Source organism: Chanodichthys erythropterus, chromosome 9 (genome assembly GCF_024489055.1).
Source record: "Chanodichthys erythropterus isolate Z2021 chromosome 9, ASM2448905v1, whole genome shotgun sequence".
NCBI classification, from domain to species: Eukaryota; Metazoa; Chordata; class Actinopteri; order Cypriniformes; family Xenocyprididae; genus Chanodichthys; species Chanodichthys erythropterus.
This window is the reverse complement of record NC_090229.1, coordinates 20,119,225-20,144,624: the sequence shown is the minus strand read 5'-3', so window position 1 is coordinate 20,144,624 and position 25,400 is coordinate 20,119,225. Positions and strand designations below refer to the sequence as shown.

The 25,400-nt window shown below is 36.5% G+C and overlaps 1 protein-coding gene across 2 annotated transcripts in view; it reads right to left on the bottom strand.

Annotated features, from left to right (window-relative positions):
- The window catches only part of tafa3b (TAFA chemokine like family member 3b), a 97,725-nt gene extending 72,606 nt beyond the window's left edge, over nucleotides 1-25,119 (bottom strand). The window contains exons 1-2 of one of the 2 annotated variants that reach the window (XM_067393769.1): nucleotides 25,078-25,119; nucleotides 8,112-8,148 (exon numbers count right to left, since the gene is read on the bottom strand). The gene's annotated coding sequence lies outside the window, so the exon portion shown is untranslated. The remainder of the gene's footprint in view (nucleotides 1-8,111; nucleotides 8,149-25,077) is intronic. The other variant, XM_067393770.1, reaches the window with a different exon arrangement.
- Between the last annotated feature and the right edge of the window lie 281 nt (nucleotides 25,120-25,400).

Below are 25,400 nucleotides of genomic sequence, written 5' to 3'. Positions count from 1 at the left end.
TGTGTGTGTGTGTGTGTGTGTGTGTGTGTGTGTGTGTGTGTGTGTGTGTGTGTGTGTATGTGTGTAATAGGTGTCCTTAAGCAGGGTAACAGGAGAGGATGGCAGAAGACTTGTCCTGAAGCCAGTTGATGGTACTTTAGTATTCAGCAGATGTTCTTCATGGTGTGTGGTGACAGGATTATAGATGTGCTGCTCTCGCTAGCCTGTCTGAAACAAACACATCAAACCAACAACCAACACCACACTAAACCAAACCTAGCCATCACAATCCAAAACTAATAACTCCCACTCAAAAGCATTACACCTGAAACAATACAGTATAATCACGAGATATAACACAAACCATTAAAAAATTGAATAAGACTGCATTTGAAAGTGCCCCAAAAGGTCCCTGATTTTGTTTTGGAGGTCTCTTACAACAGGTTTACATGCATCCAAAGTCAAAAACGCTTTAATTTTCTCATAATATACATTACACATCACCTAATTTCTCAAAGAGTCAGAGTCTGTAAACGTTTTGTTCGAAGATTCAATCTCTCTAAACCCTTCCTTTCCGTAAACCTACTCTGCTCTGATTGGTCAAACGAGCCAGTCTGTTGTGATTGGTCTACCGCTTACAGCATGTGTCAGAAACAAAATGCCTATTACCATATCTGAATTTCAGCTCAGGAGGCTTCCTTAGCACTCAGTAGCATTTGTCACATAGCTATGTAACAGAAAGTGAGACTGGAATTACTGATGACTCGTTTCGGTAGTTAAGAATCAATTCCTTCTTATAGAAGACAATGTCATGCAATTTGATGTTTAAAATTGTGCAGACATTTTACAATCACAAACAGCTATATTATACACTTCATCAAAGGTAACATTTGTAAAAGCATAATGGACCATTTTAAAGATGCCGTAGAACGTCTTTTTTTTAAAAAGATGTAATATAAGTTTTCGGTGTCCCCTGAATGTGTCTGTGCAGTTTCAGCTCAAAATACCCCAAAATAATTTTTTTAACTGCCTATTTTGGGGCATCATTAAATATGAGCCGATTTAGGCTGCGGCCCCTTTAAATGCTCACGCTCCCTGCCCACGGAGCTCGCTCTTGCCTTAAACAGCATAAACACAGTTTACACAGCTAATATAACCCCTCAAAATGGATCTTTACAAAGTGTTCGTCATGCAACATGTCTAATCGCTTAAGTATGGTATTTATTTGGATGTTTACATTTGATTCTGAATGAGTTTGATAGTGCTCCGTGGCTAAAGCTAACATTACACACTGTTGGAGAGATTTATAAAAAATGAAGTTGTGTTTAAAAATGAAAATAACGACAGTAAGAATACAGTAAGAAACGATGGTAACTTTAACCACATTTAACAGTACATTAGCAACATGCTAACGAAACATTTAGAAAGACAATTTACAAATATCATTAAAAATATCATGTCATGGATCATGTCAGTTATTATTGCTCCATCTGCCATTTTTCACTGTTGTCCTTGCTTGCTTACCTAGTCTGAAGATTCAGCTGTGCACAGATCCAGACGTCCTGCCCTTGTCTAATGCTTGAACATGAGCTGGCATATGCAAATATTGGGGGCGTACATATTAATGATCCCGACTGTTACGTAACAGTTGGTGTTATGTTGAGATTCTCCTGTTCTTCGGAGGTCTTTTTAACAAATGAGATTTATATAAGAAGGAGGAAACAATGGAGTTTGAGACTCACTGTATGTCATTTCCATGTACTGAACTCTCGTTATTTAACTATGCAAAGATAAATTCAATTTTTAATTCTAGGGCACCTTTAAGATTGCTTTCCGATTCCTGAATTTATATGAAAATGCAAATTTTGTCACTCTAAGAAAGCAGAATTGCTGTGGAATTAAATTTGAAAACATTCACATATTTCTGTAAATGTAATTTTAATTAATACATTTCATGACTAATAAACATGTTATCAAACACACATCATATGGGGTATATTAATGATGATTGAAGACTACTACACTTTCCAAAATGGTCAAATTTAGCCCAGAGGGGCCAACAAATGAAGCATTCTTGCAAAATGCCATCTGTTCAAGTCCATTTGTTGAACTGATAACATTTGCTGAATATTTTTGAATTACAATAAACAACATTTTTTCTCTTGTCATTCCAATTTAATATTCTGTGGAATGTGGTGAATTTGAATCAAACGACAACTCATGAGCTGAAAGTGAGTAAATTCTGAATTTTAGCTAACAATTCCATTTCAAATAACACAAACTAAAATCAAAGTCACACATTTACACATACAAACCAGCGAAATCAAAAGTTAACACCTTTTTTCACACCTTAAAAAGAAAGGTATTATGACAGACACATTGAGCTTCACAATGAACCAATTTTAAACGGTGTGGAAACTGAGACACAAAGTATCACAGCATTTTAAAAATACTTCTTTTCCTGCTTTACTGTGTTATATAATGACATATGGCAATACAATAGAGCAGGGAGGGATGCCTCATTGGAAGCAGCGACATATTTTGGGAAGGTGCCAGAATATCTGTAGTAATCAATGGATGGGTCCCATCTTTTAAAATATCACAAAGTTCATAATGAGCTAGTTTATCACATCAGCACCCTGATCCTGTAGAAGGCTGTGAACTTCACCTGTGACACAGAATCTCTTATTTTATTTAAATAAGATGGTGAATAATAAGACAGTTGCCCTCCTGAAACGCAAAGTGTCATTTTGTGCAATATCCTCTGGCTGATATGATGATGCAACATTCAGAAATATATCTGGCTTACCCTCTGTTTCGCCGGCTACACAACAAGTACTCAAATCACTAACCAAAAACCACCAGTCACGAATCCAAAGTACAATGGACCTCAATAGGGTTGCAAACCCTTTTGTTATTCAGAGCCAGTTCCAATTATGGTCGGTTCCATTAACGGCTCTCTCATGTGAATTTCTTCACTGATGAGAACAGAACACCATAATGAAAATACTTTGACAGAATTTCCTGTACTACTTACTTAGTATGACACAGACAGTGCGAAAGGGGCTGATCTACCGGCATGGCAACTGCCACCCTAAGAAAAAGCATTGCCACCCCATCTGCCACCCCAGATTTATATATGAAAAAATATGAATGTAAATTCTGGTTCTATTTAGTAAATCCAGAACATACAATGCAACCCGGTGCAGTCTAATTCCTGAACAAATAACTCTTATATGAGCCAGTTCTTTTTAGTGAAACATCCCTAGGCCTCATTCTCATTTGTATGTAAAAACCTTTCTACATGAGAATGAATTTATGAACAATACGCACAAAATTCTTCTTCTTTTGTTATATGACTGAGGCCTAGTTTCAGTTCATGTACCCAATCAGAATTATAGGTTGAATGAAAAAACTGCATGCAAAGAGTCCTGTCTTAAAAACATTACATTACTAGCAGTTTTCCGTCTGCTAAATGATAATTGATTTTCAGCAGTATAATGGAGTATATCTGTGTGAGGCTGTTCTATCCATGCGCTCATGTGCTGTCGTATCCTGTTCCAGACAGATACATAGGGGGGCACACAAGGGCATAATCCACCCATGAAAAAAGGATTCTCACCACCACCTGCCCAATCTGGCAACCCAAACTGGCACTGTAGACACTCAATCTGGCAACCCAAACAGCAGCGCACAGCTGGGCGGTGGTCTGGTCCAGCCTCTTCATTTGCTTCTTTGAGCTTCTCTTCTTTGCACAGTAACATTTTTACTCTCCTCATTTATGAGAAAATGTGCTGTCCTGCTTTCACCCAACAGTTATTGCTTTTAACAGCATTAGAAGTAATCTACAAACACTTCTCTTGCTGTAGGGCTCAGCTCTGTACTAGAGGGTTATTTAGGGATATATGTTGAAATTCTGTGAGTAATGCAACATGAAAATTGTTCAGATGTGACCAGAGATATAACTCTGATTCACTCATTAATATTAAACACTCTGTAAGGAACAAGAAAGCACATAAACATTGTACGGCCAGCTAAACCTAAATTCTTTTTGCTAAATCAAACTGACTAAATCATCCAATGCTTGTTTAGCTTATTTAACATGCTCTTGTGGTCCAACAACAACAAATATTTTAGCGCTTGTGTATAGAACCTACATTTACATTTACAGTAGGTAAATGTTTCTAGCTGACAATACCAGGTTATTATTACCTATTGAAAACTGTTAAAGGTGCCATCGAACGTTTTTTTTTACAAGATGTAATATAAGTCTAATGTGTCCTCTGAATGTGTCTGAGAAGTTTCAGCTCAAAATACCCCATAGATTTTTTTAAATTAATTTTTTTAACTGCCTATTTTGGGGCATCATTAACTATGCACTGATTCAGGCTGCGGCCCTTTTAACTCCTCACGCTCGCTGCCCCCGGAGCTCACGCTTGCCTTAAACAGCATAAACAAAGTTCACACAGCTAATATAACCCTCAAAATGGACCTTTACGAAGTGTTCGTCATGCATGCTGCATGCATACATCAGATCATGTGAGTATTGTATTTATTTGGATGTTTACATTTGATTCTGAACGAGTTTGATAGTGCTCCGTGGCTAAAGCTAACATTACACACTGTTGGAGAGATTTATAAAGAATGAAGTTGTGTTTATGCATTATACAGAAATAGCAATCGCTCTTGTCTCCGTGAATACAGTAATAAACGACTGTAACTTTAACCACATTTAACAGTACATTAGCAACATGCTAACGAAACATTTAGAAAGACGATTTACAAATATCACTAAAAATATCATGATATCATGGATCATGTCAGTTATTATCGCTCCATCTGCCATTTTTCGCTATTGTTCTTGCTTGTTTACCTAGTCTGATGATTCAGCTGTGCACAGATCCAGACGTTAATACTGGCTGCCCTTGTCTAATGCCTTGAACATGAGCTGGCATATGCAAATATTGGGGGCGTACATATTAATGTTCCTGACTGTTACGTAACAGTCGGTGTTATGTTGAGATTCGCCTGTTCTTCGGAGGTCTTTTAAACAAATGAGATTTACATAAGAAGGAGGAAACAATGGAGTTTGAGACTCACTATATGTCATTTCCATGTACTGAACTCTTGTTATTCAACTTTGCCAAGGTAAATTCAATTTTCCATTCGATGGCACCTTTAATACTGAATACATTTACAGAGTTTTGTAACAATGTGTGTGATATACAGTAGAAAAGCATTTATCCCTGGACATAATCATTATAAGACACTGTGGGAAAATGATTATGCTTTCTTATATGTATGTCTTAAAATTTGCAAACCTATAAATAACACAATATAATACTACTATTTAGGACTATTCAGAGCTGAATACAACTTAAAGGGATAGTTCACTCAAAAATAAAAAAAATCTATCATCATTTACTCAGTTGTTCCAAACCTGTATAAATTTCTTTTATCTGCTGAACACAAGTAAATATATTTTGAAGAATGTTTATAACTAGACAGTTGAAGGTAGCCACTTCCATAGTAGGAAAAGTCAATGGCTACCGTCAACTGAAACTCAGGTTTGGAACAACATAAGGATGAGTAAATGATGACAGAATTTTCATTTTTGGGTGAACTATGCCTTTGACGTCAAAACCTGTGGCAAACTGTTGATTTTCACAAAAGTAATTTTGATTCATCCCTCAGATTGGAGCTGAGATTTAGATAGATAGATAGATAGATAGATAGATAGATAGATAGATAGATAGATAGATAGATAGATAGATAGATAGATAGATAGATAGATAGATAGATAGATAGATAGATAGATAGATAGATAGATAGATAGATAGATAGATAGATAGATAGATAGATAGATAGATAGATAGATAGATAGATAGATAGATAGATAGATAGATAGATATTTAACCAATGAAATGTGATTTATACTATTACTTACTGTCAGAAATGTAATTTCTTTAATGACATAATTATCAGTGAGGAGTAACATGATGTGATCTTTATAATACATCCAAATGCGTTAGTAAATTGGACACTTTGAGTTCAAATTGTAATTTAATGCCTTTCTCATTTCATACGCTCTATCCTCAGATAAATGAGGACTCCTCCTGATCCGCATTGATTAACTGGTCTGCCCTGTTTTAATGAATCCAATCGTGACTAAGTATCTGTTGGCGAGATGTCTTTGATCACAGATGATCCTCTAATGGAATCTTTCTGATGCGCTCAGTCAGTTCTCATCCCTCTTTCTCTCTCGCTCCCTCTCTTTCTTTCCCGGCAATGGCCCCTGGAGCAGTTTTGTATGGTAAGCTGTCTGTGCAGTTGGAGAAAAAGCAACGCTTGACACCTTCTTCTGAAAAATGTGGCCAAATCAATGTTTTATGACCCCTTTTGGCTTAGAGCACATTATGGATTTGGGAGGCCTTTACTTCAGAGCGTTTTTGATAACTGTTAGGTCCATTGGAAGTTAACTGCAAAAACACAAGTGAAGCTGCAGAGAAAGATAGAGAGTGAGTTTGAGAGGCAGAGAGAGAGAGAGGATGTGTTCAACAGAAGTGGAAAGAGAATAGACTTGGGAGGGCTATTTTAAAAATGCATTCCAGTACAAATGACTAATTACTTACATAAAAAAAATACCTAAAATGAAAATGAAGTAACCTAATTTGACTAACTTTTCTTTTAAAGTCCCCCTGTGGTCATTTATTTTACCTTAAAACTCATCTTTGATCACCAAAATTACATATTTAAAAAAAATTCCAGTGAAAAAATGTTCATGCCTTAAAATAGCTTGAATCTAACTCTACACACTGTAAAAGAATGACCGTGATTTTAACAGTAAAAGACTGAAAAAATGCTGCGGTGAAAAACTGTCAATTGGTTTACAGAAAGTTTCCATACTATATACGGTGAATAACTGTAATAGATCTAACGGTACATTTAATGTAATTTTACGGTAACATACCATTAAATTCACAGTTTTTGGAAGTGAAAAATAACAATTAATTGTAAAATTTATTCCCACAATTCCCTGCGTGACACTTCACATTTGATATATTTTCGTTGAAATAACTCTTTCTTCTTAGTTTTTTTCTTTTTTTCTAATCAGTTATGTACATTAGGGTTTTATGTTACATCTAATGTTGTTAAATTAATGTTTATTGCATTTTTAAAATTTCATGCATGTTACCATGATGGTGTTTAGTGTGTGTGTGAATGACACTGTGCACCTTCTATATGTTAGTGTTCTCCTTCTCAGCTTGTGACGAACTTTGATTCATCATGTGACTCTTATCACCACTGTGTTTGGTGACTGTCAGTGTATTATAAAGGTACAAAACAGATATTAGTACTTCATTAGGTTGGTAAATTAACATTATATCAGTTAATGAAATATGTTATTTTACCGTAAATTTAACAGATTTTTTTTTTTTACGTTGCTACTGTATTTTTTGCGGTAAAGTTCTGGCAACCACAGGTGCTGGTTTTTTACCGTAAATTTTACTGGGATTTTTTTTTACAGTGCAGCCTTGCCTCATTTAATATACATTGATCAATTAATATGCAAATTAGCCCCGCCTCCATTCACTCACGCCAGCTCAGAGGGTCTACTGTTGCATAGTGATGAGCAATTCATTGTTTGTGTTGTGGATATTTAAGAAAAAAACCTTGCTTCGCTTCATATATTCAGTTTAACAGCTGTGTAACTGAACTGCTCACATATTTTTGACGCTTAAATTGTGTTCTAAATTATGAATAGGTAAAACGTCTTTGCAAAACGGTCTGAATCCACTCGCATTCGTCTGGACTGCTCTCTCACTGAATCACCTGAAGCGATTTCTCAGTAAAACAGACAGTATCGAGAGATCAAGCTATGCTGTTTTCAGCAGTTTTCCTCTGTGAACATGCACTAAATGGATGTCTGACAAATTTGTTGCTATTTGGAGTTTTCAGATTTAAAAACATTTAAAACGTCTAGAGATAGAGCTACATTCGTTCTGTGGTACCGCTACTCTCAGTGATGGTCCGAAAGGTGCGTAACAGTTAAGCTATATATGCTTATTCAACTTCATAACGTTAAAGGGTTAGTTCACCCAAAAATGAAAATAATGTCATTTATTACTCACCCTCATGTCGTTCCACACCTATAAGGCCTTCACTCATCTTCGGAACACAAATTAAGATATTTTTGATTAACTCCGATGGCTCAGTGAGGCCTCCATTCACAGCAATGACATTTTCCTCTCTCAAGATCCATAAAGGTACTAAAAACATTTAAAACAGTTCATGTGAGTTCAGTAGTTCTACCTTAATATTATAAAGTGACGAAAATATTTTTGTGCACCAAAAAAATAAAATAACGACTTTTCAACAATATAGTTATGGGCCGATTTCAAAACACTGCTTCAGAGCTTTACGAATTGAATCAGTGATTCGGAGCACCAAAGTCACGTGATTTCAGTAGTTTAGCCGTTTGATAGCAGATCCGAGTCACTGATTCAATTCGTAAAGCTCCGAAGCAGTGTTTTGAAATCGGCCCATCACTATATTGTTGAAAAGCCACTATTTTGTATTTCAGCGTACAAAAATATTCTCGCCGCTTTATAATATTAAGGTAGAACTATTTTTTAATTTTTGGGTGAACTAACCCTTTAAATAAAAACCCCTTTGTGAGGACCGTCTGATGAAATCCTGCAGGCCCGTGCCTTCTCCGTACATGCAATAAATGCATATCCTTGAATGAGCACGGATGGATTTCCAGCATATTTACTTGAACTTATCAGGTAATATCTATGGTTTTACCCATTCCAGAACCTGCCAAAATCAGAATTTATAATGGACTGAATAAAGCTTTCTCAGAACTTGGCATGCGAGGACACTCTGACTGACATATGCACATGAATCACAGTCACACGCACATGCTCAGAGCAATATTGTTTAGCTATGTTTTATAGTATTAAAATATTTTGAAGGACAAAAACATGAACTTTATTGACTTTACATCAAGTCAGCTGTCACTTAGGCGCGAGGCCTCATGTGCTCGCACACTTGGCACAGTCCTTGAGACGGTTCTGTCGGACACAGTAATTAATATGATTAGCCTTTTGCTTGGCTATGTTATCAAACAGCTAATAATGTGTTGCTAATGTTACACAAACAATGTTCCCGTTTGACATGTCAGAATCAGACAGCTGCCTTCTAACAATCAGTATCCTTACAAACAGTTGTTAAAGACAACTCAGAACGTCAGTGGAGAAAGGCATATAGTTTATCATAACATCATAATATACATCATAGACTCACTATATTGCTAAATCTACACAATTTTTCATATCAACAGAAAATATACTGAGATAACCTGGCTTCTCTCGAGACTCTCCTACTTCAGATCAGTCATAGTTAATGATATGCTAAAGCCCACTGGCACGTTGTCTTGATTGGTTACAAAGTAGTCTGTGACGTTACAAACACCAGTGATTTTAAACAGCAGGTCCAGGACAAGTCTTTTTTTCCCTGCAGTTTTAAACATAAAATACTCAGCAATGATGTTGACTTATGAATTTGCACATGATTTGTCTTAAAGCATATTAAAAAACACCACATAGACATATAAACAACATTAAAAACTTGATTTTCACCACAGGGGGGTCTTTAAACTATCACAAAGTCTTGTATGCAAATAAAGGCAAGAGAAAAACAATATCAAAAGCTAATTTGTTCCCCAATATAACTTGAAGGGATAGTTCACCCAAAAATTAAAATTCTATCATTATTTACTCACCCTCATGTCCTTCCAAACCAATAAGACAGGAGAGGAGGAAATGTGTATACTAAACACTGTGTACGAAAGAAAGAGAGTGGATAGATCGCGAGTTCTAAAAGAGTCAGTTCAAGACTGTTAAAGCTGAGACTGATCCACAATGAGAAATACTTTGAGAAACTTTTCAGGCTTATACCACGTTTTTTTTAAATGACTTTAAAATAAACAATTGCCTCCAGGGGAGAGTCTTATGCAAGCACTGCAGTACATTTATATTCCAATAATATACATCCTCTAGAGCAGAGGGGAAAATAATTTACTTTGATAGCTAGTTTGAATAGTTTTTTAGATGTTTCTGTATGCCTGAGTGATTTTTTATATTAGATATAGGGCTCAATGGATTAAAAAAATTAATAAAATGGAAAATGACAATTATTGGCATATGTTCATATTAGCTAAGAAAAATCCCCAAATGAAGATAATTCAAGACATAATTGTGCTAGATGAGTAAAGCATTGAACAGACCAGGGGTTTTCAAAGACCACCAGGGGTTTGCAAATGCAAAATTCGAGGACTGTTAAAAATCTGAGAGGATTTGTTTTCTATATATATATATATATATATATATATATATATATATATATATATATATATATATATATATATATATATATATATATATATATATATATTTTTTTTTTTTTTTTTGGGGGGGGGGGGTTATCAGGTTATGTTATCTCAGGATATTAATTAAAACTTATGAACATAAAATAATGTTAACACATTTGTCCAATTTGATTTCATTCCGACGAATGGTGGGAAATCATGAAAAAACGCTGTCAAATTAATCAAGTTAATATTTTTGCAGATAATATTTTAATAATTTGCTTTAGTATAATATACATGCACTGTAAAAAAAAAAAAAAAAAAAAATGCCTTTAGTAACATACATGAAACAGGATATATTTTTTTCATTGGCATTTTATATTAAATTGAATTAAAAATATATACAGTATATACAGTCCTGGTCAAAATTATTGGCATCCTTGGTAAATATGAACAAAGAAGCCTGTAAAACTACATCTGCTTTGTTAATCCTTTTCACCTTTTATTAAAGGTGCCATTGAACTTTTTTTTTTACAAGATGTAATATAAGTCTAAGGTGTCCCCTGAACTGTAAAGTTTCAGCTCAAAATACCCCATAGATTTTTTTTTTATTATTTTTTTTAACTGCCATTTTTGGGGCATCATTAAATATGAGCCGATTCACGCTGCGGCCCCTTTAAATGCTCATGCTCTCCGCCCACGGAGTTCGCGCTTGCCTTGAACAGCATAAACAAAGTTCGCACAGCTAATATAACCCTCAAAATGGATCTTTACAAAGTGTTCGTCGTGCAGCATGTCTAATTCCTGCGTACAGTGTTTATTTGGATGTTTACATTTGATTCTGAATGAGTTTGATGGTGCTCTGTGGCTAAAGCTAACATTACACACTGTTGGAGAGATTTATAAAGAATGAAGTTGTGTTTATGAATTATACAGACTGCAAGTGTTTAAAAAATGAAAATAGCGACGGCTCTTGTCTCCGTGAACACAGTAAGAAACAATGGTAACTTTAACCACATTTAACAGTACATTAGCAACATGCTAACGAAACATTTAGAAAGATAGTTTACAAATATCACTAAAAATATCATGTTATCATGAATCATGTCAGTTATTATTGCTCCATCTGCCATTTTTCGCTGTTTTCCTTGCTTGCTTACCTAGTCTGTTGATTCAGCTGTGCACATCCAGACGTTAACTGGCTGCCCTTGTCTAATGCCTTTCATAATGTTGGGAACATGGGCTGGCATATGCAAATATTGGGGGCGTACACCCCAACTGTTACGTAACAGTCGGTGTTATGTTGAGATTCTCCTGTTCTTCTGAGGTCTTTTAAACAAATGAGATTTATATGAGAAGGAGGAAACAATGGAGTTTGAGACTCACTGTATGTCATTTCCATGTACTGAACTCTTTTTATTCAACTATGCTGAGGTAAATTCAATTTTTAATTCTAGGGCACCTTTAAAAAAATTCAAAATGGAAAGAAGAATCTCATTATGAAATCAATGTTTTTCTCTAATCCACACTGGCCTCCTTTTGGCAAGATAACAGCTCTGAGTTTTCTCCTAAAATTCCTGATGTGTTTGGAGAACACCTGACAAGAGATCAGAGACCATTCCTTCATACAGATTCTCTCCTTCAAATTCTCATGTTGATACACTCTCCTCTTCAATTTTCTATAGGGTTCAGGTCAGGGGTCTGGAATGGTCATGGCAGAATCTTCATTTTGTGCTCAGTGACCCATTTTTGTGTTTTGTTTTGTATCATTGTCCTGATGGAAGATTCAACCATGACATAAGATTTCTAGCAGAGGCTGTCAAGTTTTGATTTTTTATCTGTTAGTATTTGATAGAATCCATGATGCCATGTACCTATCTGAACAAGAGGTCCAGGACCTCCAGCAAAGAAATACTGTAGGCCCATAACAATTAAGATCCAGCAGTTTATTTACTCATACACATGGGGTATGTTTTTTATCCCCGTGTGCACAAAACCCAGCTTGTGGGTTTGCTGCCATAAAGCTTTTTTTTTTTTTTTTTTTTTTTCATCTGACCATGCAAACTGGTCCCATTTGAAGTTCTAGTAGTGTCTGACAACTGAATATGCTGGAGTTTGTTTTTGGATGAGAGTAGTTTTTTTCTTGAAACCCTCCCGCACAACTTGTGGTGATGTTGGTGCTATTTGTTATTTTTTTAGGATTTCTGGCACCAAAAGTATTTTCTGCAATTCTCCAGCTGTGATTCTTGGAGAGTCTTTGGCTGCTCAAACACTCCTCCTTACTGTGCCTTAGGACGATATGGACACACGTCCTCTTCCAGGCAGATTTGTGACATTTCCTATTGATTGAAACTTCTTAATTATTGCCCTTTTGGTGGAAATGGGAATTTTCAATACTTTAGCTATTTTCTTATGGCCACTTTCTATTTTGTGAAGCTGAACAATCTTTTGCTGCACATCAGAACTATATTTTTTGGTTTTACCCATTGTGATGAATGATAAGGGAATTTAGCCATTGTGTAACCTCATATACTCCTGTGAAACATCATGGCTGGATATTTTCATGTCCCTCACCCTGGTGTCCTAAAATTGTAAATATGAATGGGAATATACTTCAGAATTTACTTACAAGACTTTCTAGGGGTACCAATAATTGTGGTCAATGTGTATTAGAAAAAAACATTAATTCCAAAATGTGATTTCCCCCCCACATTTACTTCAATGAAAGGTAAGATTTTTATTATTATTATTATTATTTTTTTTTTTATGAAAGATCAAAAACATTTATTTTCAACAGATTTATTTTCACAGCCTTCTTTGATCATATTTAGCAAGGGTGCCAATACATAGCCCTATACTATTATTGTAGATATTATATCTACTATATTATATATTTACCATTAATGCATTTTGTAATTTATTATTAACTAAAATAATTTTTTATTAATTTAGTAAAATTAAATCTAAAAAAAAAAAAAAAAATCAGCGTTTCTTTTTACTCAACTCTATGATCTCCACCCACCGTCCATTGTTGATGATATAGTTTACTAACTGTTTTCTGTTTTCCCTTCAAACACTGTTCCTGTATTGACTGAGTGCTTGACAATACTGTCTGGAAGCCAGCCATGGCCATAAAGAACATTGAATTGAAAAACTGAGATAGTGTGAGTGCTGAAAGAGAGAGAGGGGCTAGCTAACGCACTGAAGCGTTGCTACATACTGTCCTCTCCTTTTCAGTCTCACTCCTGAACTAAATCCACTAAAAGCTTAAAACTCTTGCCTTCACCCTCCCTTTCCATTCCTCAAATCTGTCCTTTTTGAGTGCAGCCGAAACCTATTTTCCATCTCTTCCTCTGCGACCTCCCTGATGAACACACCCCAACAAAAAAAAAAAAAAAAAGTGAAGACAGAGAGAGTGCTGGAGAAGAAGGAGGAGATAGCAGCTCTCCAGCAGGGATTCATGCATCAATTAATGAGTTGGGTTTGGCCGCAAGTCCACCCAAATGTGTGTCCATGTGTGTGTGTGTGTGTGTGTGTGTGTGTGTGTGTGTGTGTGTGTGTGTGTGTGTGTGTGTGTGTGTGTGTGTGTGTGTGTGTGTGTGTGTGTGTGTGTGTGTGTGTGTGTGTGTGAGCAAAGAAATGTGTTACGACTGGCAACAGTAGTATATAAAAAATTCAGGTTTTAAAAGTTGAAATGAATGGGTGTAGGGGGTGTTCTGTGTGTTTTCATGAGGAAGACTCCCTAAGTGCCCTTAAAATCAAGGAAGCAGGAAGTTGGCCATTGTAGACAGGAAATTAAAAATGTATCTGCATTAGTCTTGAAACACTAAGATGCCAATACGTCAGCATTTAGCCTCATTATAAGACTGACTACGCTACATGAGCACCTCTTACAGAGAACATCTTAAATTACACTCTTTATACACACATTTATCAAATTAAAATGGACTTGGAAATTTTTTATCATGCCTTCATTATTTATTTTGCTATACATTTCAAATGATTTTAAGGTAGATGTAATTATTTTACTCTTGTCCTAGGGCAAGACTTCCAATCTTCAAATATTAAGATCTATCATAAAAATATGAATTATTATATTTAAATACATTATCATTTCAATATTCAAATTTAAGAATTTCACACAATAATAACATGGCCTCTAAATATTTTACAGCCCTTCAACAGAAAATTACAAGGCCGTTCCAAATTAAAATAGACTTTGTCTAGTCAATTGTCATTGTTTTTCCCGATTCTGACCGCAGACCAGATTTTTTAGAGCTGATATTATATGATGTACACACTGTCATGTCACTATAGCTGTAGGCCATCCAACAAACCTTCTCAGCGACTCACCAGACGAATGGAAGACAGACAACGGGGGAAAAAAATGTTTCTCCATTTCCTCTGGTGCTCTTTCTGTTGATGTGCGTGAGCGCTCTAGTCAGAGTGAAGTCAAAGCAAGTCTTGCTGTGTGACATGTCAGAGAATCAGAAAAGACTGGAAAGATACATGGAGGTTTTATCAAACGGCTGCAGATGCGCTGTGAAGCCTGAGAGCAGTGGATGATGGGATATCGTCTCACTCTGCCCAGGGATCTGAGCAACGTCAGAGTACTGCAGCGTCCAAATTCATTTCAGAGAGCTTAAACTACCCACACACACACCATGTAACTCTATGGCGGTAAATATGGTGTGTCAAATTAGAATGAGAAATTGTCTATGGAGATTTGTAGGGATCTTGCAACAGCTTGTCAACTCTGTGACTTGATTCTCATACAAAATCAAACCACAGAGTTTAGGGGGGAGGGGGGAGACAACTTGGAGGCTATTTACTTAATATAGTTCTTAAGAACAGTGACAGAATGTTTGAAAGCTTGATTCTGATTGGTTGACAGAAATACCAAGGTGCCAACTAATATTCTATACAGTAACTGCTTGACAAAGAAGTAGCATTTGGCCACATTACAGATCCATATAACCAGTGCTTGAAGTGGAAAAATAAAAGTGCCGGTACTCCCAATGCTCAGTTCAAAACGCGTTCCTGAAGAAGGGAGGGCGCAGCGGGCTTCCGTACATGCAACATGTCAGAGGTGCTGGTACACAATGAAAACTGGCGGTAGGCTAAAGGTAAAACTAAGCCGCGTTTCCACCGAAATTACCCGGAACAATTGCACCAGGAACTTTTTGTCCCCCCCCAGACCTGTTGCCCTCTGCGTTTCCACGCGGTCTAAAGTACCGTGAAGATTAGGCTAATTTGTCCGGTGACATAGTACTGCGCGTGACTGTTTCTTCCTGTCATTGTCAGACCACTCGTTTCGTCTGGAAAAACATGGTGTAAAAAGGTTAGATTGATTTTTTTTTTACTACAACGACTTTAAGACGATATCATTTAGATGTGATATATACATATATTTATTTACCTTCAACCCACTGTTCATCGGATTCCGGCATGGCTTCCAACAATGCAGTAGCGGAGTCTTTTGTCACCGCTGAACCAGAAAAGGACGGTCTGTGTCCTAGCAATGCATCCAGGCGGTCAAACCACTTGTTAGTACGCCGATCGGAACCACTTCTCTTGTTGTGATCCTTTATTTTCTTGTAATCTTGCTTTAGTTTTTTCAACATCTCTCGGCATTGTTTTCCAGTGTGCACAATCCCAAGCTCGCATAACCGATTTACTGCTGCGTGGAGTTGACCAATCAAATGTGGCGTGAATCTGACAAATCAGCATGTTCAGCGCCTAGTCCCACCCCCGAAAGTTCTTGAACTTTGAAAAAGTACCACCTCGCCATCAGGGACTTTTCTGAGGGGGAAATTTTACCCGGAACTTTATTTAGTTCCTGGTTCCTGCGGTGGAAACACACCGAGTACCAGCCCAAAGTCCCTAGTTCCTGGGTAAAGTTCCTGCGGTGGAAACGGGGCTATAGAGAAGTGCACCAGCCCATTTCAAGCACTGCATATACACTGTAAAAAAGAATTGTTGGTTTAACTTAAAAAAGTAAGTTATCTGGTTGCCTTAAAGGTGCCCTAGAATTAAATATTGAATTTATATTGGCATAGTTAAATAACAAGAGTTCAGTACATGGAAAAGACACTTAGTCTCAAACTCCATTGTTTCCTCCTTCTTATATAAATCTCATTTGTTTAAAAGACCTCAGAAGAACAGGCGAATCTCAACATAACACCGACTGTTACGTAACAGTTGGGCAGAACGTCTGGATGAGCACAGCTGAATCATCAGACGAGGTAAACAAGCAAGAACAATAGCGAAAAAAGGCAGATGGAGCAATAATAACTGACACGATCCATGATATTTTTAGTGATATTTGTAAATTGTCTTTCTAAATGTTTTGTTAGCATGTTGCTAATGTACTGTTAAATGTGGTTTAATTTTATTACTGTATTCACGGAGACAAGAGCCGTCGCTATTTTCATTTTTAAACACTTGCAGTCTGTATAATGCATAAACACAACTTCATTCTTTATAAATCCCTCCAACAGTGTGTAAAGTTAGCTTTAGCCACGCAGCACCATCAAACTCATTCAGAATCAAATGTAATACATCCAAATAAATACAATACTCACATGATCCGATGTATGCAAGCAGCATGCATGACGAACATTTTGTAAAGATCCATTTTGAGGGTTATATTAGATGTGTAAACTGTGTTTATGCTGTTCAAGGCAAGTGCGAGCTCCAGGGGAGGGGGAGCACGAGAATTAAAGGGGCCGCAACCTATATATCAGTGCATAGTTAATGATGCACCAAAATAGGCAGTTAAAAAAATTAATTAAAAAAAATCTGTGGGGTATTTTGAGCTGAAACTTCACAGACACATTCAGGGGACACCTTAGACTTATATTAAATCTTTTGAAAAGAAGTTCTAGGGCACCTTTAAAATTTTGAGTTCATTGAAATCCAAAATTTTAGTTCATACAATTGATTTAATCAACAGAAACTCAAAAAATATTATGTTATCTCAGGGGTAGGCGAGTTCGGTCCTAGAGAGCCGCTGTCCTGCTGAGTTAAGCTCCAACCTTAATCAAACACACCTGAACAAGCTAATCAAACTCTTCAGGATTACTAAGGCTATAGGCAGCTGAAGGGTTTTTTTAGGGTTGGAGCTAAACTCTGCAGGACAGCAGCTCTCTAGGACCAAACTTGCCTACCCCTGTGTTATCTGAACCACATTAATTACTGAAGTTGATTTGGCAAAAGAAAAAATGTTGTTATAACAAATCATGAAAATAATTTTTTACAGTGTAACTTCACCATGCTCTTTGTTGCAAATCAACAAACCTTCAAAGAGACATACATTCCACCATAGCAAAAGACTGACCGGGAACAAAAATAAAATAAAATAATAAAAATCTTTTAGTCTATAATTTTTTTTGGGCAGCTGGGCATAACCGATACTTTTGATTCCCAGCATCTGTTAGGTCTGCAGTGATGATCTTTCATCAGTGTAATTATAGGCTGATAATCATGAGAACCCTCTGCGGAACGACCCTGAGCTTGAGTCACTCAACCCCAGAATGTTATATATCTGCATACATTCAGATATAGAATAAAATAAATTAAGTTGTCTGAACTCAAATCCTAACCCAAGTCACATCGACAAAATCTAATGACATCAGAGCGTCTACACATAAACATGAAGATAGATGAGCTAAATTACTAGAGCTTTTAGTTCTAAGGAAAGGATGTTGGAAGCGGAATGGTTAAGGATCTATGATGCTGACATAAAGGTTGCAGGTTCAAGCCCCAGTTTATCTCCATTCTGCCTTTAATTAAGAACCCTAACCTCAAGTTCCTCAGGGGATTTCAGCACATTGGCATTAGATGTAATGTGAGTCACTTTAAATGAGGCAGGCATCAAACAATGAATCAAGTGATTTGTTAATTAAGTCCAGATCAAGAGATAAAAGCAATTTTGTGTTTGTAATTAATGAACTGAAATGCCAGAACTCACTTAACTAAAATTGCCCAAGCATGCAGTGATGTTTCTACTGATATAGCTAAAAATATCTGATTATTCATTTGGAATTATGCACACACAAGAAAAAAGAGTGCAAAACTCTCAATGTAAAGGGAAAAAAGAAGATGAGAGAAAATTTTTTTGATGATATTCATTGTTTTTTCAGACCTGAAGCAGAAAGTCCTCTTTCCAGCATGAATTCCCATAACACCCTCACAACAGAGAAAAGACAGAAAGAGAAAATGAAAAACTACACACAGTAAGAGACAAAGAGAAAACCTAGTGGTTCACTGAAAACAAATTGTTCTGAGTGAAAGCTGTCTCACACCAACATACATGAGAGGAGAGAACAGGATTGGGAGAAAGATAAGAAAGAAAATAGGGAAAACATAAAGAATGAAACAATGCAGTATTATAGCAAAAAAACAAGTTAGAAAGAGAGGTAAAGTGGGTCGCTTCCTTTGCAGATAACAAAAATATGTTCTAAGAACGTTTTGCTAACATTCCCACAACATTATTTATGGGAATGTTATTTCTGAACATTCTGAAACAATCAGTAACACTTAAACTAAACATTTTTCCAATTCCAACTAAAAAAATAAACTAAACTAAATATCCAACTAAAATGCTTCAGAAAAAAAATTAAAATTCCATGAACAATGTATAAATAATGTTTTTGTGCTAAAATTTAGACCAAATAACTCTGAATAAGCATTCTATTAGTGTTACTGGAAGAATGTTTGCTCATAACTTTGAGAGAACCATGCCAGAACGTAAGCTTAAGTTCTAATAACATTCCCTGTTAGCTAGTTTGCTATTTATTATAGTTTGACTGAGTCCAGATTAGTCCAGCAAAAACCTGAATGATTTATGGCCGTCACACCCATACGTTTTTGTCCCAAAATAAACCTCAAAGGTGGATCCGTTCTTATGCAACATCCTTCAGCAAGCCTTCACCACTGTTTGCTTTCATTCTGGCTGATCCGCAAGGTGTGTGTGTGCATGTGTGCTATGTGAAAATTCACATCAGACAGTGGTTTGGGTGTAATTAGGCTCAGAGGTGCTTGTTTTGCCTGAATTCTGGCAGACAAGATCAGTAGCCACGACATCAGGGACCCTTAGAGTGAAACTCAGCCAGAAGCACCATATACACCAACCCGCTATGATACTGACACACGCTCAAACACAAACTAGATCACAAGTGTACAGATGCGTCCAGTCAGTGATAACACACTTGACAGATGTAGGAACGTAAGGTGTGCTGATCGATACATCACTGTGCCAAGATACCAAAATCTGCAATGAAATGTTAGATATTTCACAATTATTTCTCATCGAATTCTCCCAAGACCAAATCTATCTAAGCGACGCTATCCTCTTTCATTTTAAAGATCTAAGCTCTTACTATATATATATATATGCTGCATCTGCATCTATTTTTGTTTCTGTCTTAGAAGAAACACTTTGGATAAAGTTGATACTTAAATGAAGCAGAACTGAGAACTCCATCAAGTCTCCAGAGCATAAAGAGTAGCTTTCTCCTTTGGGTATTTCTATTTTATTTGTTTACCTGTTCTTTTCTTAGGCACTTATTTCGCTGTCTCTGACTGGAAAATAAAGATTCTTTCAACAAATAAATACTTCAACCTACAAACACACACACATGCTTATACACAACCTCTCCACCCAGCTCACCCTGTGACTGAGCAAGTCATCCATTTATATGGTTCACCTCGGGAAACACTGGGGGTCACTTACTCTCTATTACTTTCTTTCTCTCTATCTCTTGATTCCTGCAGAGGCTGTGTCATGACAGTAATGTTAATCTTGTCCTGTGAGACAGAAATGATGACTGAATGAAAGAAAGGAGGGCAAGACTGCAGTAATAAAGTGCTCTCTATCTCTCAGCCAAGGTCTGGTGAACTCTTGAGGTGAGGAGTGAAGCTGTGGTCAACACTGCCCTTATTTTCCCATTGGGAGATCATCTCTGAGTGATTCCTGATGGGATCATAATGTAGGGTGAGGTTGATAGTGTTTGTTTTTGTGAAGGTGCAGATTTCATCTGTCTGGTGTTTTGTTATTCTCTCATTAATCAACACTTTGGCAGATGGCTCAGCTGCACACAAAGCAATCTACTGAAAATAACCAATCACCGATATGAGAGCCATCAAACTTTCATGCATAAATATTCAGAAGTTTCAAACATCGCCGTTCGTTCTTCTAAATTACGAAATTACCTTCTAAGCCAACACATTTTGTATAAATAATTCAGATTAATCAATCCATTTACATCATGTTTTTGAAGGTATATCAATGTATATAAACTTGCAAATTCACCATTTACGGAAAACTAATGCATAAAAAATGTACCTCATTATAGCTATAGACCATGTCTGCCAAAAAAAAAAAAAAACACATCACAGCTGCCAACTAAACTGAACAATTCCTCAATTCTACCTACAGTCATCACACTCAAGAAACTGCAGATCCACAGCAGACTGTTCTGCCAACGTTTTGACAGCATTGTCATGTTTATTTAATAGTTGATAGTCATTCATTTTATATAACTTCCTATTCAGACGCTGACGCCATAAAGTAAAGAATCAAGTAATCATTTTCTTCATTTCATTTTTCATTGCACTCCAAACACATCAAACAAATGTTATGTAGTATTTCATCACCTTATGAGAGGAGAACAGGTGTAAAACACTTACAATCAATTTGAAGAAAAATTTGTGTTCAAAAACAACCACCTAATCATCCAATCATAATACATAAATACACACATATATGCAAATATATATGAAAAAGAATGGGAACCCCTTGCAGAATCTGTGAAAATGTGAATAATAACATTTTAACAAAATAAGAGAAATCATACAAAATGCATGCTATTTTTTATTCAGTACTGTCCAAACTAAGATATTTTACAAGATGTTTACATAAAGTCCACATGACAAAAAAGTAGCTGAATTTATTAAAATAACCCCGTTCAAAAGTTTGGGAACCCTTGGTTCTTAAAAGTCTAAAAAATAAAACAATGGTTTAACAAAAAAAAAAACTGTTAACGTTTTCCACTAGAATTTTTAACTTAAGCCAATTGGGAGAATTACATTAATTCAAAGCAATATTTTGAGTTGATCCAACATAATGTTTTAAGTAAGGTGAAGAGGTTTTTTTTGCCACAATAAAAACACATTTCTAAGTAACATGAACTTAATAATTGTCAACATGAATGCAACTATTTAAGTTGATCCAACATAATGTTTTAAGTAAGGTGAAATCTTGTGCAAAAAACATTATATAACACTCAAGTGCCATGGGCAAAGCATGATGGGAAATAAAAATCCCAGCCCAGTTTCACTTAATTTAAGTTTGTCTAAATTAAAAGAAGTGTTCATACAACTCAAAACAATGAAACACGTTTACACGTCATCAGATTGTATTTTATATTAACAGAACTTAAAATTAAATACATTTTTGATTAACTGAAAATGTTAAACTATGACAAGTCATGATAGTATATCGAATCAATAGGCATAATTTGTGTGTCATCCAAGCTCAATAAAATAATAATTACAAGTAAAAAGTCTAACAGCATATCAGAACTTGATTTTTTTTTTTTTTTTTGTGATGGGTGTTCATGAGTCTCTTATTTGTTCTGAGCAGTTAAACTGAGCTCTGTTCTTCAAAAAAATCCTCCAGATCCTGCAGATTCTTCAGTTTTCAAGGATTTTCTGCATATTTGACCCTTTCCAGCAGTGACTGTATGATTCTGAGATCCATCTTTTGAACAGGATGAAGGTGTCCAAATTTTTCTTATTTTATTGAAATATCTTCTTCTTTTTTTCATTTAGTACTGCCCTTCAGAAGCAACAGAAGATACTTGCACGTTTCCCGGAAGACAAATTAAGTACTAACCTTGATCTTCAAATTCAAAAAGTTTTCATCCAGGTAAACACACACAGTATTAAGAACCAATGGTTCCCAACCTTTTGAACGGGGCTATATATATATATATATATATATATATATATATATATATATATATATATATATATATATATATATATATATATATATATATATATATATATATATATATATATTCTGTGTAAATGCAAGTGAATTTAGCACTTCAAAACTATTCTGCTGCTGTCAGTGGATAGTCACACACGTACAATGGCACAAACATAATTACACACACTAGTTCTCTGTGAACGCTTTGATGAATTATTCACACCACACTAGATAAATTAGTGGGAGTGAATGAACAGGGTCTGGTCAGCTGACTACACTCAAATCATTTTAACTGAAACCCAAACCAGCTGCAGAAACCCGAGATTCCCGCTCTGACCCAGACATCAGCCATTCCAACAAGTAACAGTTATTTGTCACAGTTAATAGCCTGTGAAAACACACACAATAATGCAGCCAAACATCCTAATAAACACAAACACACACAACACATGTGCAGTTCGAGTGTATGAAGTTGGTAATGAGATAATGAGGGAACAAAAAGCATCAACTAGCAGCTAAACAAAACATTAGCATTACGAACAAATTCTTGGCAAGAAAGAAAGACACACGAGGCTAAAGAAAAAGAGAGTGATTATGACTGGAAACAAATATTTCAAACCAGGTTTAGGGCATTAAAAATACACCAGGCTCTTAAAGGTCTCGAAATGTTCCACCTCAGATGGTACAAGTCAAATATAATTAGCACATTCTCTCTTTCTCTGCCCCTCCTGTTCTATGACGATTAGTAAATCATTTTTATAGATTGCCTTTCTCTTTCCTGTCAATCTACAGGCTAATTAAACTTGTTCTGGGTCTCAGGATGGGCAGATCACTGCATTTGACAGACACACCACCATTGCCCCTTTTCAACCATTTACATTGCCAACAGCATTCAGATCCATCCTGTGAGTGAGAATGAGTTTATCAGCATATAGCGAGGCCTGTCGCACATGCAGTGCTCGGGTTAAACAACTCTTACACTAACAGTAGATCCAGGACCTGCACACAACAGAGCCAAATCAAATAAACTACTACATTCAGCGGTGATTCACAAAGGATTATTTCAGCAGCCAGTATCAGCGGGGCATCTGTGTGTTCCTAAGCCTTTTGCTCCCGACAACATCCTCCCTCATAGCGAACACATAACCAGCTCTGTTAGGAGGAGAATAAATGCGCACTGTGGCCTAAAGGGAGTTATATCAGCCAACCACATCAGCCAAGGCAATGCAATTACTGCGGAAATTATAGTTCCAACTACACATTCATATGGCTATATGCAGTGTTCATTTTTTTCCAGTCTATTATCTCTCTTCCAAAGTGATGTGGATGATTTATAAAGCACTAAATCTTGATTGGTGCAATTTACTGCAAAAACAATTTAAAAAGAAGAAAGTTTTGAAGTGTATGTGAAGCCCACATATTATTATACTTTTGTCTCTGTGGCGACCAGGGCGGGCGAGAGCTGTGAGGCCAGTGGCACGAGAGTTAATGAGCTCCACCTGGGAGGCGCACCGGCCTTGAGTCTCTCACGGAGGAGCTCCGGAAGCATAAAAGGAGGAGCGACGACAGTGAAGGACGAGAGATGACCAGGCCTGGACTTTACGTTATGTTTTATTATGTTTGTGTGGCCGACAGAGGTCCGTGAGGGTCTGCCGGCATTACTTATACAGGGTCTCGTTAATCTCACAAATCATTAAACTGAGTTAGATATTTTTCACATAAATGATCTGAATGATTCGCTCACAAATAAGACTGAAGAAATTGTTCTTGGCTCAATTGAAATGATCAGAGATATTCTGGAGTCAACTCAGCAACTTAAATGATCTGAAAACTGATGAACTGAGAGAAATAGCATCTGGAGTAAACTAAGTATTTAAGTTAAGTTATTAAAAATTAAACCTTTTTACCAAATGTGCAAATAAATTTACTGGTTTAATGTATTGTTTAATGTAAACGCAAAATACTGGCTTATGGGTTATGGGCCAAAGTGTCTTTTTAGACAGGCAAATCAGGGCTGCAACACACTGAACTGGGACGGATGACATGAAAAACACTTTATAAATAGGAAAATTACGAAATAAATAACACTTTAGGCCTATTAATGATACTTTAAAAAGGTGTTTATTTGAAAGGAACTGACAAAATGATATGGACTTGCCATCTCACTTGAGTGAGTTGGTGGCCGTTTGTGTGCGTGCCAGCCTGCCAAGCTCAGTGTACTGGGACAGAAGAAATTTTACTGTTTCCAACCAGGGTAAGCTGATTTACAGGGGTAAGCCTTACTTTTACATGGCATATACTGTTAATGCGCTAAGACAAGCACCCACCCTGGCTCTCCCGCGCGCGCGCACGCAAACTCATCAAGCTCATTGCCCTTTTTACTCTATATAGTATTATTTCTTAACCACGCTTGACACAAAATAATCCAGCTTTATAGCTCCCTGGGTGATTCTCGGGTTTACACACCGGCTATAGCCTACCTATTAAGTTTCAGTGACCCGCGTCCGATCACGATCAGAATGCATGACTCACTAAAGCAACTGTCATGGATCACTAAAACAAGCAATACCCGTTTATTTTACTCAACTGATCAATGATTTTTAACTCATTGGAATAGTAAATACCATCTTTGTGAACATCTACGTTTTGGAAAAAAATACATTTAAGCACATGTAAAATGTAAGTGTCAATTTCTGTCAAACCAAAATAAACAATAAAAGCTGCATACCTGTTAGTGCGGTGGTCCGGATTATTGCCCAGCAGCAGAGAGGGGTCTCATTGCCCTTCCATTATGAGTTATTCCATCCACGAACCGGAGAGGCTTCAACAATCCGCACCAAATGATCCCTCCTATATCTAATATGTCAGAGAGAGTCAGAAACCCACAAATACTGAAAAGAAGTTCAGTCCTCTGATCACAAAAGCGCCCGATGTTCCCGCAGGGCGTCCGGGTGCGCGGACACGTAAAGTTCCTTCTCTCGCAGCGTCTCAGATCTTCATCTCAACTGAACGGAGAGCAGTGTGAAACTTCACATCAGCGCTTTCGCTTCT